The sequence below is a fragment of the Lissotriton vulgaris genome, chromosome 9 (genome assembly GCF_964263255.1).
Source record: "Lissotriton vulgaris chromosome 9, aLisVul1.2, whole genome shotgun sequence".
In the NCBI taxonomy this organism is placed as follows: domain Eukaryota; kingdom Metazoa; phylum Chordata; class Amphibia; order Caudata; family Salamandridae; genus Lissotriton; species Lissotriton vulgaris.
In genome coordinates this window covers 265,329,303-265,343,889 of record NC_141697.1, presented here as the reverse complement: position 1 = coordinate 265,343,889, position 14,587 = coordinate 265,329,303, and positions in this window count along the sequence as shown.

Here is a 14,587-nt window from a genome sequence, read left to right as displayed (position 1 = left end):
CTATCTCTCTCCAGGACTTTTCTTTCTATCTGACTCCAGGTTTAGCCCCTCTCCTTGCAGTCAGCCTCGAGGCCTCGGCCCCAGGTGTTTCTTGGCCTTCCTTTTCCCTTGAGGGTTCCAGGTCAGGGCCTGCCTGGTGGTGTTTGATGCAGGCTTTCAGAGTGTGACTTATCCAGCCCCAGCATCTTTTCATGATTTCTTCATGAGCAGGTAGTTAGAAAGTCTGCTGCTGTAGATTGTTGTTGCTGATGGTGTTTTGCCAGCGGATTTAGAAGCTTTTCCTTAGGCAGGTATTGATAAAGATTTGGACTTTATTGGTGGTGAGCACTGATGTCCTTCACATTTCTGCTCCATACAGAAGAACCGATTTTACATAGTTATTAAAAAGTCTGAGCCTGGTTTGCAGCCTTCGGTCCTTGGAGCTCCAGATCTACTTTAGCTGAAAGAAGGCAGCCCTTGCTTTGCCGATTGTTGCCTTGACATCCGTATCTGTGCCACCATGCTTCTCTATGACACTGCCCAGGTAGGTGAAGGCCTCAACCTCTTCCAGTGTATTGCCTGCAAGAGTGACTGCAGTTATGCTTCCCATGTTAGCCATCATTATCTTGGTTTTTCCCCTGTGAATGTTGCAACCTTGTTGGTCTTCTCTTGCATTTGCGAATGGGTATGGGAGAGTAGGGCCAGGTTGTCTGCAAAGTCCAGGTCATCAAGCTCTGTCCAAGGTGTCGGTTGGATCCATTTCTTCTCCTTGCTGTGGATGTCTTGATGATCCAGTCTACGGCCAGCAGGAAGGGAAAAGGTAACAGCAAACAACTCTTGCTGACTCCGGTTCTCTCCTGGAAGTTTTCCATGAGTTGCCCTCCATGTGCTATATTGCAGTTCATTCCCTTACAACAGTTTCTGGTGATTCTTACAAGTTTATCTGGCACACCATAGTGGTGAAGTTTCGAAAGGGTCTCTCAAGTTCACATAGGGGAGGGAGCGATAAACCAAAAAAGTGTAAAAGAGTTCCATTCTTTAGACTGCTCAATGATGGAATCTCATGTGTACAGTATTTATCTTTGAGGAAGCCTGCTTGCTGATCTTGCAACTGAGCATCGACGTATTCCTTCATTCTGTTCAGGATGACTCTGTTTTATTAAAGTCAAAGTCAAAGTCAAAAAGCTTTATTTCGATAAAATTCCATTATCATAAAAGCAAGTTTTTAAAAAAAAAATTGGTAGTTAATAATAAATTTGGCAACACATTTCCAGTTAATAGCAAAAAAGTATAACATTTACTAGAATTAATATTGTTTAAAAAGAGATTAAACAGAGTATTTAAGCTTTCTGGCTCGAATAGCCCAAGCCCAAAATAAAAATTTTGCTAGGGCACAGGCGTAGGGTACATAGCTGTCCGAAACAAGAATCCTAATTGTCACATCATGGCTCCTGGTTCCCAGTTGCCGGCACAAGTTCTTCAGCCACGCCCTTCTTGGATTGGCATATTCCTTGCAGACGAATAAGAAGTGGGCTAATGTCTCTGGGTGGGCTAAACATGATGGGCACAGATCAGTTTTATCTGTGCAGGATTTCCATGATTTGGTGAAAGTATTCAATGTCAAGGTGCCCGTTCTAAATTTAAAATACAAAGATCGGGCAAACGGTTTCTCGATTATGTCTAGGTAGGGTTCTCGTCTGGGGCAGTCTTTAAACATTAAAAAATCCTCTGTGAGCCTACCAATGGATGTGCTAGAGTGCCTTTGGGAGCGAATCCAATCCCGGTAAAGGTTTTTAAGTACTTGTTTAGGAGGAGAGGTTCTGCTTGACCAGAAATCCAATAGGCCCAAGTTCGACAATAAGGTTTTCATGTCTGTTAACCATTTGACTCTGGCCCAGTGTGGTGACGCCATTATTTCTTCCAGGCCTCTGGCGTAGGCATTAAGTTCCTCTACCCGCCAAATACGAGCCCATAATAGGAGAGGACGGAATTTCGCAATTTCGCCAATCTGGGTGCAGCCAAGGTCCATAAATAAGGGTAAAAGTGGGGTGCTTTGAGGGAGGGACATTATTTGTCTACAGAAATCGTTCTCAGATTTTTGTAAAGCTTGAGAAGATGCAAAGCCCCAAAGTTCAGCTCCATATAGTGCAGAGCTGACACCCTTGGCAGCGTACATCTCTAGGACTGTTCCTATTGGTTTGAACGAACTGGAACGTTGCTCCCTCAATAGGGCACCTGTGATCCTTTTATGGTTCAGCAGCATCTTATCTAGATGGAGAGTCCAATCCATTTTGTCTGAGATGCGTATCCCTAAATAATCAAATGCTTTAACCCTTTCCAGGAACTCGGTGTTTAGGATAGGGGGACGCACTTGCTGTTTAGGGGGATTAAGGACGAGGTATTTTGTTTTATTGGTATTTATAACCAAGCCCCGGTCAGTACAAAAGGTTTGGAAATTGTCCAAGAGTTTCTGTAGTCCCATTGGGGTCTTGGAGATTAGGAGCGTGTCGTCCGCGAAGAGGAGGGTCGGTATGCGTACCCCCGCCAGGGATGGTTCGTCGGATGGTGATTTAAGTAGGTGCTCAACCACCCCATTGATGTACAAAGAGAAAAGGGTGGGAGCCAGAACACATCCCTGGCGTACCCCTCTCTCGACCGGAATACAGCCCGTTTTCTCCCCTCCAGAGCCCCACCTAATTTGGGCAAAGCTGTCCTGATGGAGCCTGACCAATAGGGATAAAAGATACTCTGGAAGCCCCATGTTGGCCAACACCTTCCACAACAAGTCCCTGGGGACAAGGTCAAAGGCAGTCTTTAAGTCGATGAATGCGAGATAAAGACTGCCCTTGCCTATCACTACCACCTTCCAGTAAATCATCATAAGCCTGAAGGCCTGCTCTATCGTACCGGTGCCTACTCTAAAACCGGCCTGAAAGTCGGTAAGTATTTTGTTTTCATCTACCCAGTTGAGTATCCTGAGTAGAATAACTTTACCGACAACTTTTTGGCTTACATCTAGTAAGCTAATCGGCCTGTAATTGGACGGATCATCCCTAGGGCCTTTCTTGTGGATGGGAACCACCTCTGCACCCTTCCAAGACACGGGAATTGGGGCACCCCTACAGATGGCAAGAAGGAGGGAGTGTATTAATTTGCCCCAATTAACACCATCAGATTTTAGCAGATCCCCGGGGATGCCATCTGGTCCTGCGGCTTTTTGTGGAATGATGGAGTTAATAGCATATTCTACTTCCTTCAAAGTAAAGTCAGGGTCACTAGGGAGATGAATATAATTAGTGAAGGGAGAGGATTGGAAAGACCCTCTTCCGTTCAGGTCGTTATGGCAGGAGTAAAGTTTGGAAAAATGAGCCTCCCATACCTCGCCCGAAATACTGCAGGTTATAAGGTCGCTATCCGGTCTATTTCGTGCCCTTATGGTATCCCAGAAGGATTTAGAGTCTTTTTTCATACTGGCTTCCTTAAGGGTTAGCCAGTAGGCATCCTCCCACTCTCTTTTAGCTACCTGTAGGGCCTTTTTATGGCCTTTTTTATGGTTTCTTCTGGCAATTTGAATTGTTAGGGACGACTTCCCTTTGACTGCCTCTATTAGGCATGATTTGGCCTTCCTGCATGTTGCCGAATACCAGACTCTGTTTTATTATTATTATTATTATTAAAGGCTTTTATATCGCGCTCTATTACTAAAAAAATAGTATCCTGGCGCGTTGAAGGCAGAGCAGACTAGGTGAGCGTAAATAGCTAGGAAGACAGGGAGTGGGGAGGTTTAGGCTATAATATTAAAAAGATGGGATTTAAGACTCTTCTTAAAGGAACAAAGAGTCGGTGCAGTTTTTAGATGAAGAGGTAAAGTATTCCAGGATTTCGCTGCTCTCACTGAGATCGATTGACCGCCAAGTCTGCAATATTTAAATTTGGGGACAGCCATTTGGCACAGATTGGCCGAGCGCAAAGGGCGATTGGGAATATACAGGGAGAACCTATTTCTCAGGTAGACAGGCCCAGTGTGATGGATGGCTCGATACGCCAGCACTAGGATTTTAAACAGAATCCTGTGGGCAACAGGGAGCCAGTGCAAAGCACGGAGAAGAGGTCGAGCACTGGAACGCCTTGGGACATTAAACAGGAGTCTGGCGGCGGCGTTCTGAATAACCTGAAGGCGGTGAATCAGGTAAGCCGGTAGGCCAGAAAACAGTCCATTAGCGTAGTCTAACCGAGAGAGTACTAATGCCCGAATGACAGTCTCTTTAGCTTCTTTCGGTAATAGAGGGAAAAACCTGCGCACAGCTTTTAAAGTGAAAAAACAGACTCCAGTGACTTTATTTATATAGTCTTCAAACTTAAGGTTCTTACCGAACCAAACCCCCAAATTCTTCACTGGGCCCGAAGCAGCTTTTGGAGGGGGTAGGTCGGTAGGCCAAAGACCGTCACTAAAATCCTCAGGGAAAGAGCCATATAGCAGGATCTCGGATTTGCTTTCATTACATTTTAACTGGGCATTAGCTAACCATTGGAAGACAGAAGATAGGCATAATTGGGCCGCCGACGTATCTAAATTATCTTTGGGCCAAGTAAACAACAATTGCGTATCGTCGGCGTACGCCATAATTTTTGCCCCTAACTGTTCAGCCAGGTAGATCAGAGGGGTAAGATAAATATTGAAAAGCAAAGGGCTTAACATAGACCCCTGAGGAACACCAGTAGAAAGCAATTTAGTAGTGGAAGCAAAGGGGGGCAACCAAACTTGTTGCGTGCGGTTATTTAAAAATGAGGTCAGCCAGTCAAATGCGGAGCCAGTAATACCTATATCGGCTAGTCTGGAGAGTAGAAGGGAGTGAGGCACCGTATCGAAGGCAGCAGAGAGGTCCAATAAAATCAGAGCCGCTCTGCCGCCCCCGTCAAGACACTCCCGAATAGCCTCCGATATTTCGACTAAAGCCGTCTCTGTACTGTAGGCTGCCCTAAAGCCAGACTGAGCTGGGTGTAGGGCCTCCGTGGATTCCACGAATTTCTCTAGTTGACCGAAAACAATCTTTTCGCATACTTTTGCAAGCGCTGGCAGCAAAGATATTGGTCGAAAATTGGACGGGGTGGCCGGATCAAGTCCATTTTTTTTTAATAGTAGGAGCAGTTTTGCTTGTTTCCAACAGTCAGGGACGGTAGCTGAGTGGAGCGAGAGGTTAATAATTTGGGTTACCTCATTTCCCACCGATTCCGCTACACCCGCAAGTACTCTGGCCGGGCATGGGTCAGAGGGAGATCCGGATTTTAAGGCAGCAACAATGGCAGTGATATCCGAATCTAGTTGAGGGGTAAAATTGGCCAATTGGGCGGTGCGACTGGGCATTAAAGGAAGCGAAGTTGTTAAAGGAGAAGAAGGGCCATTACAAACATTTTGCAAGTCCACCTGAATTTTGGCAATTTTTTCTGTTGAACACTTTGCATGGGGTTGATAGAAGAGTTATCCCTCTGTAGTTTGCACAGTTACTCAGGTCACTTGTCTTGGGGATCTTGATGAGATATCCCTCCTTCCAGTCGGATGGCACCTTTTCCTCTTCCCAGATCCTTCCAAACATGGGGTAGAGCATGTCTACTGATTTTTCGATGTCTGCCTTCAGTGACTCAGTAGAAATGTCGTCCAGTACTGCTGCCTTCCCATTTCTCAGATGTTTCATCGCTTGCAGTATTTCTTAGTTGGCTAGTCTGCTGCAGTAGATCAGCAAGTCCTTGTCAGCTGGCTGTATGTCTGGATGAGAATGTGGCCTGGGCTGGTACAGCAGTTCTTCAAAGTGCTCCACCCATCTTTGTTGTTGGCCTTCGTTACCCATGACTGTCTTCCAGCTTTGTCTTTAAAAGGTCTTTCTGGCTTGCTGAATCTGTCAGACAGTTTCCTTGTTTTTGTTGTAGGGTTCTTTCAAGTTTCCACGGCTTGCTACTTCCTGGGCTTCTGTGGCAAGACCATCGACAAATCTTCATGTGTCTGCTGCTAAGCTCCTCTTTACTTCCGTGTTGGTTTTGGTGTTCTCGCCTTGAGCTTTTGCTTTTTCTGCTCTTGTTCGGCTGTTGTTGACTGCAGCTTTCGTTTCCTTTCTCTCTTGGATTTTGCAGAAAGTCTTGGTGGAAATCCATTCTTTATGCAAGTGTTTCTTAGGACCCAGTATCTCCTGGCAGGTGTATGTCACGGATTCTTTGAACTCCTCCCACTGACTTTCTATTGGGTCTATGTCATCCTCAATGCCACTGTTTCTTTGATCTTGTCCCACTGACTTTCTTTCGACTGGGTCTCTGTCATTCTCTAGTTCTTGCGGGACTTGAAACTTGTTACTGAGGGTGACTGAGTACTCCGTTTCTCTGCATCTTTGAGTAGGGTGATTTTATATCGCTGGTGTTGGTTTATTGGCTCCATCCATGCTTTCTTCAGCTCTACCTTTAACCTGGCCATGACATGGTGATGGTCCAACACCACGTCCGATCCTCCTATCACTATCACATCCTGCAGGGACCTCCGAACCTTCTTGGCAATACAAACATGGTCAATATGATTCTCTGTTGAATGGTCTGCTGACACCCACGCTTCTTGTGTATTCTTTTGTGTAGAAATACATTACCGCCTATCACCAGACTGTTCAGAGCACAGAGATCTGCGAGCCTTTCACCATTCTTGTTTATGTCGCCATGGTTGTCAATGACTTCTTTGTACACAGTGTTGTCACTTCCGATCTTGGCATTGAGGTCCCCCATCAGTATGGCGATGTCTATCGCAAGGTATTCCTCTAGAATGGACTGGAGTCTGTTGTAAAATTGTTCTTTTTCCTCTTCTTGCTGTCATTTCTTAGTACGTAGGATAACATGCATGTTGATTCTCGTTTTCTTTGTACGAAAGTACACTGTGATGATTCTGAAACCATGGGCTTACCATCGAATCAGAGCTCTGTCGGCTGCTGGTGTTAGCATCAGTGCTACTCCCTGAGTATGTGGGACATTCTCTTCCTCATGGCCAAAATACAGCAGCAATCCTCCTGGAGTCAGTCTTTTCTGTCCGGACTGTATCCATCTGGTCTCGCTGATGTCAAGCAGGGCATGGTTGTATTTTTTCATCTACGCTGCCACTTGTGCTGTCTTGCCCGTTGTTTACATGGTCCTCACGTTCCATGTCACAAAGGTGATAGTCTTAGTTCAAAGCAGGTGGATCGGCTTTGTGACTTCCAGGTATCTCTAGCTTTCACCACAAGGTGTCGTAAATCTCTATGAAGGAGATTCCTCTCTGCCCAAGGTTGGGATGTCTTTTGGTTGACGTTTCTGTAGCTGTGATGTTTTTACATGGTGGGGTAGCTGCCCCATACATAACCCTCCTCCTTTCACAGCTGGGCTTGGGACCAGCCAGGGCAGAGTTAGGGCAATTGTGCAGAGGCTCAAATGGTGCACACATGAGAAAGGTGAGGACCAGGTTAAGATCCCACTGAGGCATGATGAAGGGTGTAGATAGAAACATATGTTGGAGTCCTTTAAGGAACATAACCACAACAGATAACTTAGAGAGAGAAGGTTGGTCCGGCTATCGCAAGAATGTAGAGATGGCAAAAAGGTAACCCCTAACTGTGCCCAAAGCTGCCAGAATATCTTTAACTTTATTTTAGTTCACAGAACCATACAAGTACAAAGTAAAAACATATACAAATATCATAAAAACATGCAACTTTGAAATACAAAGTTCATTACAGCAGTAGCCAAACTAAGCAACTTAGAGCTCAAATACATTTGTTAAAAAGGAAAATTGAATAGAATATATTGAAATTCATTAATAAGACAATTACTAGTTAAACAAAAACCTCAAGAGGAATCCTAGAGATGAACTCAAAAAGTGTCCACTATGCTATTTGGAAAAATATGGTTACGGCTTGATAAAATTAGCAATATCTTAGGACACTTATCTGACTTCGTAAAAATTAAAGTGCACAGTGCATTAAAACACATACCTAGTGATTTTTAGGTCTCGACTATTCTATCCCACAGCGATAAATAGAAGAGAGTATAGGAGGCAAAACAAACTCTTGACCAAGTGTGGATTTAGTACAGTTCATGTGAACACAATCATGCGCATTCTCACCACGCCCATTTTTTTAAAGAGCTTTCATTGGTTCTCACACACTTTGTGCGCGTGGCATTCAGCTGCCCATGCATTTCATCCCCTCCCTCTCCAGCACGTGCCTCGCTCTCAATTTGTAGACAAACGCAAACAGGCAGCCCACCCCCTCTCGCGTGCCATTCTCTGTTGTCACATAACCCCTCCTCCCTACGTTCTTTGTTCTCCAGCGCGCGCCTCGCTCTCCGTTTGTTGACAAACGCCAACAGCCAGCCCACAGCCTCTCTCTCCTGTGCGCCCCATTCTCTCTCTGTTGCTACCCAACCCCTCCTCCCTACGTTCTTCGTTCGAGTTGCAGGCAGCCCACCCCCTCCCTCTCCATATGTTCGCTCCTCTAGTCGTCTTTTAACTTTTTGGCACGTTTTCACTGGCTCATTGCTGTACATGCATTGAGAATTCTAAACTTACTTCGATGCAGACTTATTTACTGACAAATATACTTTAGTTTTTCGGTAGTTTAACGCTATGCAAGCATTTAGCATGCGTTATGATCAATTTAGTTCATTTCGGCTCTCAAATTGCAGGCAGCCCACATCCTCCTTCTCCATATGGTCGCTCAATTCCATTTTGACCTTCTTAGCACGTTCTCACTGGCTTTTTCCTGCACACGCATTGTTTACTTTCGACAGACTTTTATGCAGGTCTTTTTACTCTAAAATACATACTTTCGTGCGTTTACACGCCAGAATTCGTTGCAAGTTCAGGGTCACCAACACATCAGTCATGGATACAAACGCCACACTCAGGGACACAACATCATTCAGGGACAACACCATATCATTCAGGGATACTAACACATCACTCAGGGACACAACCACATCCTTCAGGGTCACCGTCACATCACGCAGGAGAACCACCACGCCAATGAGTCACAACGTCACACACTCATGGACACCACAACATCACTCATGGACACGACAACATCACTCAGGGACACAATCACTCATGGACACCAACACATCACTCAGGGATACCACCACATCACTTAGGGACACAACCACGACACTCAGGGACACAACCACGCCACTCAAGGACACAACCAGGCCACTCAAGGACACAACCAGGCTACTCAGAGACACCACCACGGCACTGAGGCACACTAACACATCACTCAGGAACAGCACAACATCACTCAGGGACACCACATCACTCAGGGACCCGTCAACATCACTTAAGGATAACAACACAACAATCAGTGACACAACTACATCACTCAGGGGCACCACCACATCACTCAGGTACACCACCACATCACTCAGGAACACAACCACACTATTCAGGGACACCACCACCAAGCCACTGAGGCACACCACCATATCAAGACGTGACACTACCACATCACTGAAGGACACCACAACTAACCAGGCAAACCTCCACCTTCCTCTCCAGCGTGTGCAGCGGTCTACGTGTGTTGACAAACGCATTAAAGGTCACAGGCATTCCACCCCCTCTCACTTCAGCGTGCCCCATTCTCTCTCTGTTGCCACACAAAGCCTCCTCCTAAAATTCGTTCAAGTTGCAGCCTGCCCACCCACTCATTCTCTATGTGGTTGCTCGCGTAGATTTTTGGATTTTAAGTGCGTGCTCACTGGCTCTTTTCAGAACACCCATTCTTTAGTTTCTACGTACTTTTAGGCCGGCCTATTTACTCTTTAATACATATTATCGCACGTTTAAACGCCAAAAATCGTTTCGACTTCAGGGTCAACACCACTTTAATTCCGGGACACCAACACATCCTTCAGGGATACTAACACATAACTCAGGGACACAACCACATCACTCAGGGGCACCATCATATCACTCAGGGGCACCAACACATCACTCAGGGACACCAACACATCACTCAGGGACACCAACACATCACTCGGGGACACCACATCACTCATGGACACCAACACATCACTCAGGGATACAAAGACATTACTCTGGGACCCAACCACAGCACTCAGTGACACCATCACATCACTAGGGGGCCCAACCACATCACTCAGGGGCAACACAGCATCATTCAGGGGTAACACAACATTACTCAGGGACACCAGAACACTCAGGGACACCACCACATCACTCACGGTTATCCCCACATCACTCATGGATACCACCCTATCACTCAGGTACACCACCACGCCAATGTGGCACACTACTACATCACTCAAGTACACCACAACATCACTCAGGGACACTACTACATCACTCAGGGACACCACATCACTCAGGGATCAGGGACACAACCACGCCACTGAGGCACACCATCACATCACTCTGGGACACCTTAACATCACTCAGTGCCACTACAACATCACTCAGGGACAACACATCACTCATGGACACCACATCACTCAGAGACACCAACACATCACTCAGGGGATAACACCACATCACTTAGGGACACAACCACGAAACTCAGGTACACAACCACGACACTCAGGTACACGACAACCCCACTGTGGCACACCATTACATCATTCAGGGACACCACAACCTCACTCCGGGACAGCACAACAAAGACTCAGGGACAACACAACATAATTCTGTGACATTGCTACATTACTCATGGGCACTAAAACACCACTCAGGGGCACCTTAACATCAGTTATGAACACCCTCACAGAGCTTACACCCTTACAGTACTCTCGGACACCCTCAATATTCTACAACACATTTTTATTAGGATTTTTGACTACGTCAGGTACACGACCACCCCACTGTGGCACACCATTACATCATTCAGGGACACCACAACCTCACTCTGGGACAGCACAACATGACTCAGGGACAACACAACATAATTCTGTGACATCACTGCATTACTCATGGGCACTAAAACACCACTCAGGGGCACCTTAACATCAGTTATGAACACCCTCAGAGGACTTAGGGACACCCTCACAGTACTCTCGGACACCCTCACTATTCTACAACACATTTTTATTCGGATTTTTTACTACGTCATAAGGACGATAAACAAACAAGCATTGTACTAAATCAAAAGTTACCTTAACAATTGTGGATATAAAAAAAATAAACATTTATGTAAAATTATTCGAAAATGACCACTGGTGCCCCCTTACCTAATCAGTACAGTGTGTGCACAGATAATTACACCCTTTTTGTGCATTTATTAACAGTGAAAACATTTAGCAAAAAGTACCGAGCTGTGAAACTTGAAAAACAAATAGACAATTTTAGAAAAAACAACCACTTTTAAAAGAGGATGAACCATGGGCAATGCAACATAAGCATTTGCATTGTAAGTTTAAAAACACCTTCACCCACACATTTGCACATTTTATGTGCGCACTGTTCAATAAATGTACGGATGTAAATACATTTTCAACAATTGTCTTTTTATTACATTAGCCCTAGCGCCACTATAGCTACAAATTAAGCACAATAAGAAAAGTTGAACAAAGATATTATTGAGATATTATTGAGTTGTACTTTAAACGAAAATGTAAACCACATTTTACAAACGTTCATTTTGTAACGGCCCAAAGTTATTGAGAAGCCTTACCATTTACATCAAACCAAAACAAAAAAACACCGATTGAAAGTCTGCAATTGTGTGAAACATCACATGTTTTCACCGTTTTGAAGCAAAACTAGAACAGGATACTTGAGTGATTTAAGCTGCGTCGTAAATATTGTGATCTGTTGCCTGCCAGCATCTGTGAAATGCAAATTAAAGCAGCAGGAAGCTATTCTCCGGTTAAAAAAAACAAGCATTTACAATGCAATGGTTTCGCCTTTGCAAAAGTTTGAGATATTGGCATTGTAAATGATACATTTATTATTTATGTGTTGGTTTTGAAAACAGATAAATAAATGGCATTGTCATTTACATTGTCAATAGTTTAATCTTTCGCAAATGTGAGACCTATTGTACCCTACTGGATGAGCTCAGCAGACAGCAATTACTTGCAGATGATTTCTGGCTTGTAGCACAAAAGGCCGTGAAAGTTGGCAAAAAATGTTTAATTCTTTATGTAATCATGACTTTTGTGAACAATGAAATGCATGGCTTACTTGTAAAACGCTTGCCATGGAGAGGCAATGACCGAAGATGGACCTGCAAAAGAAAAACAATAAATTAAAAGAATATAAACAAAAGAGCATGGAGCTACCTGTAAATAAAAAGTAAAATTACATTACAATCCATCACCGTAGAGTCGCATTTACCTGGAAAAGTACACGGGATATATCGCCAACTGCCGTTCCAACTGGCTCTTAACGGAGAAGCGTGCCCCACCCTAACGCCGTTCTCAAATGATGTCCTACAAAGCAAACAGAAAAGAGAGATTAGGAGCGAAAACGACAAAATAGCATACTTGCACCACGGGCAAAGCAGGCCATACACTACAGTACACGGAGCTCACAGGACACGGGCAAACATACAAAGCAAACACAAAAGACGCATACAGTAAGCATACATACCTGGCAAAGCGGTCCAAACATCACGGGCAAAGCGGGCCATACACTACAGTACACGGAGCTCACAGGACATGGGCAAACCTACAAAGCAAACACAAGAGAGACCTGCAAAAGAAATACAATAAATTAGAACAATATAAACAAAAGAGCCTGGAGTTACCTGTAAAAAAAACGTCAAATTACATTACAATCCATCCACGAAGAGTCGCACTTACTTGAATAACTCCCGCGAAGTGAACAAGACAAAATGGCGACCGGAAAAACGTGCCCCATCCTGCCGTATAAAATACCTGGAACAAAAATAAAAAGCACTCTTGTCAAAAATACAGGTCATTCAAAGAAAAAGTGACAGTATTATTTCTTTTACACTAACATTTTATTAAAAAAACCTAAGACTTTATAGAATATAAGAAAACAGAAAGGCAATCTCAAAGTATAATAAAAATGGCTTACCTGTAAAACGCGGGCAAAGCGGTCACTACACGACTGGACGGCGAGACACCAGGACACGGGACAAAGCTACAAATAAAACACAAAATACAGATTAGAAGCGAGAAACAGAAAATGGCTTACTTGTAAAACGCTTGCCATGGAGAGGAAACGACCGAAGATGGGCCTGCAAAAGAAAAACAATAAATTAGAAGAATATAAACAAAAGAGCATAGAGCTACCTGTAAAAAAAAAAGTAAAATTACATTACAATCCATCACCGAAGAGTCGCACTTACCTGGAAAAGTTCACGGGATATATCGCCAACTGCCGTTCCAACTGGCGCTTAAAGGAGAAGCGTGCCCCACCCTAACGCCGTTCTCAAATGATGTCCTACAAAGCAAACAGAAAAGAGAGATTAGGAGCGAAAACGACAAAATAGCATACTTGCACCACTGGCAAAGCGGGCCATACACTACAGTACACGAAGCTCACAGGACACGGGCAAACATACAAAGCAAACACAAAAGACGCATACAGTAAGCATACATACCTGGCAAAGCGGTCCAAGCACCACGGGCAAAGCGGGCCATACACTACAGTACACGGAACTCACAGGACACGGGCAAACCTACAAAGCAAACACAAGAGAGACCTGCAAAAGAAAAACCATACATTAGAACAATATAAACAAAAGAGCCTGGAGTTACCTGTAAAAAACGTCAAATTACATTACAATCCATCCACGAAGAGTTGCACTTACTTGAATAACTCCCGCGAAGCGAACAAGACAAAATGGCGACTGGAAAAACGTGCCCCACCCTGCCGTATAAAATACCTGCAACGAAAAGAAAAACACTTTCGTCAAAAATACAGGTCATTCAAAGAAAAAGTGACAGTATTATTTCTTTTACACTAACATTTTATAAAAAAAAACGAAGACTTTATAGAATATAAGAAAACAGAAAGGCAATCTCAAAGTATAATAAAATGGCTTACCTGTAAAACGCGGGCAAAGCGGTCACTACACGACTGGACGGCGAGACACCAGGACACGAGACAAAGCTACAAATAAAACACCAAATACAGATTAGAAGAGAGAAACAGAAAATGGTTCACTTGTAAAACGCTTGCCATGGAGAGGCAACGACCGAAGATGGACCTGCAAAAGAAAAACAATAAATTAGAAGAACATAAACAAAAGAGCATGGAGCTACCTGCAAAAAAAAAAGTAAAATAACATTACAATCCATCACCGAAGAGTCGCACTTACCTGGAAAGGTTCACGGGATATATCGCCAACTGCCGTTCCAACTGGCGCTTACCGGAGAAGCGTGCCCCACCCTAACGCCGTTCTCAAATGATGTCCTACAAAGCAAACAGAAAAGAGAGATTAGGAGCGAAAACGACAAAATAGCATACTTGCACCACGGGCAAAGCGGGCCATACACTACAGTACACGGAGCTCACAGGACACGGGCAAACATACAAAGCAAACACAAGAGAGACAGGCAAACGAAAAACAATAAATTAGAACAATATAAACAAAAGAGCCTGGCGTTACCTGTAAAAAAAACGTCAAAT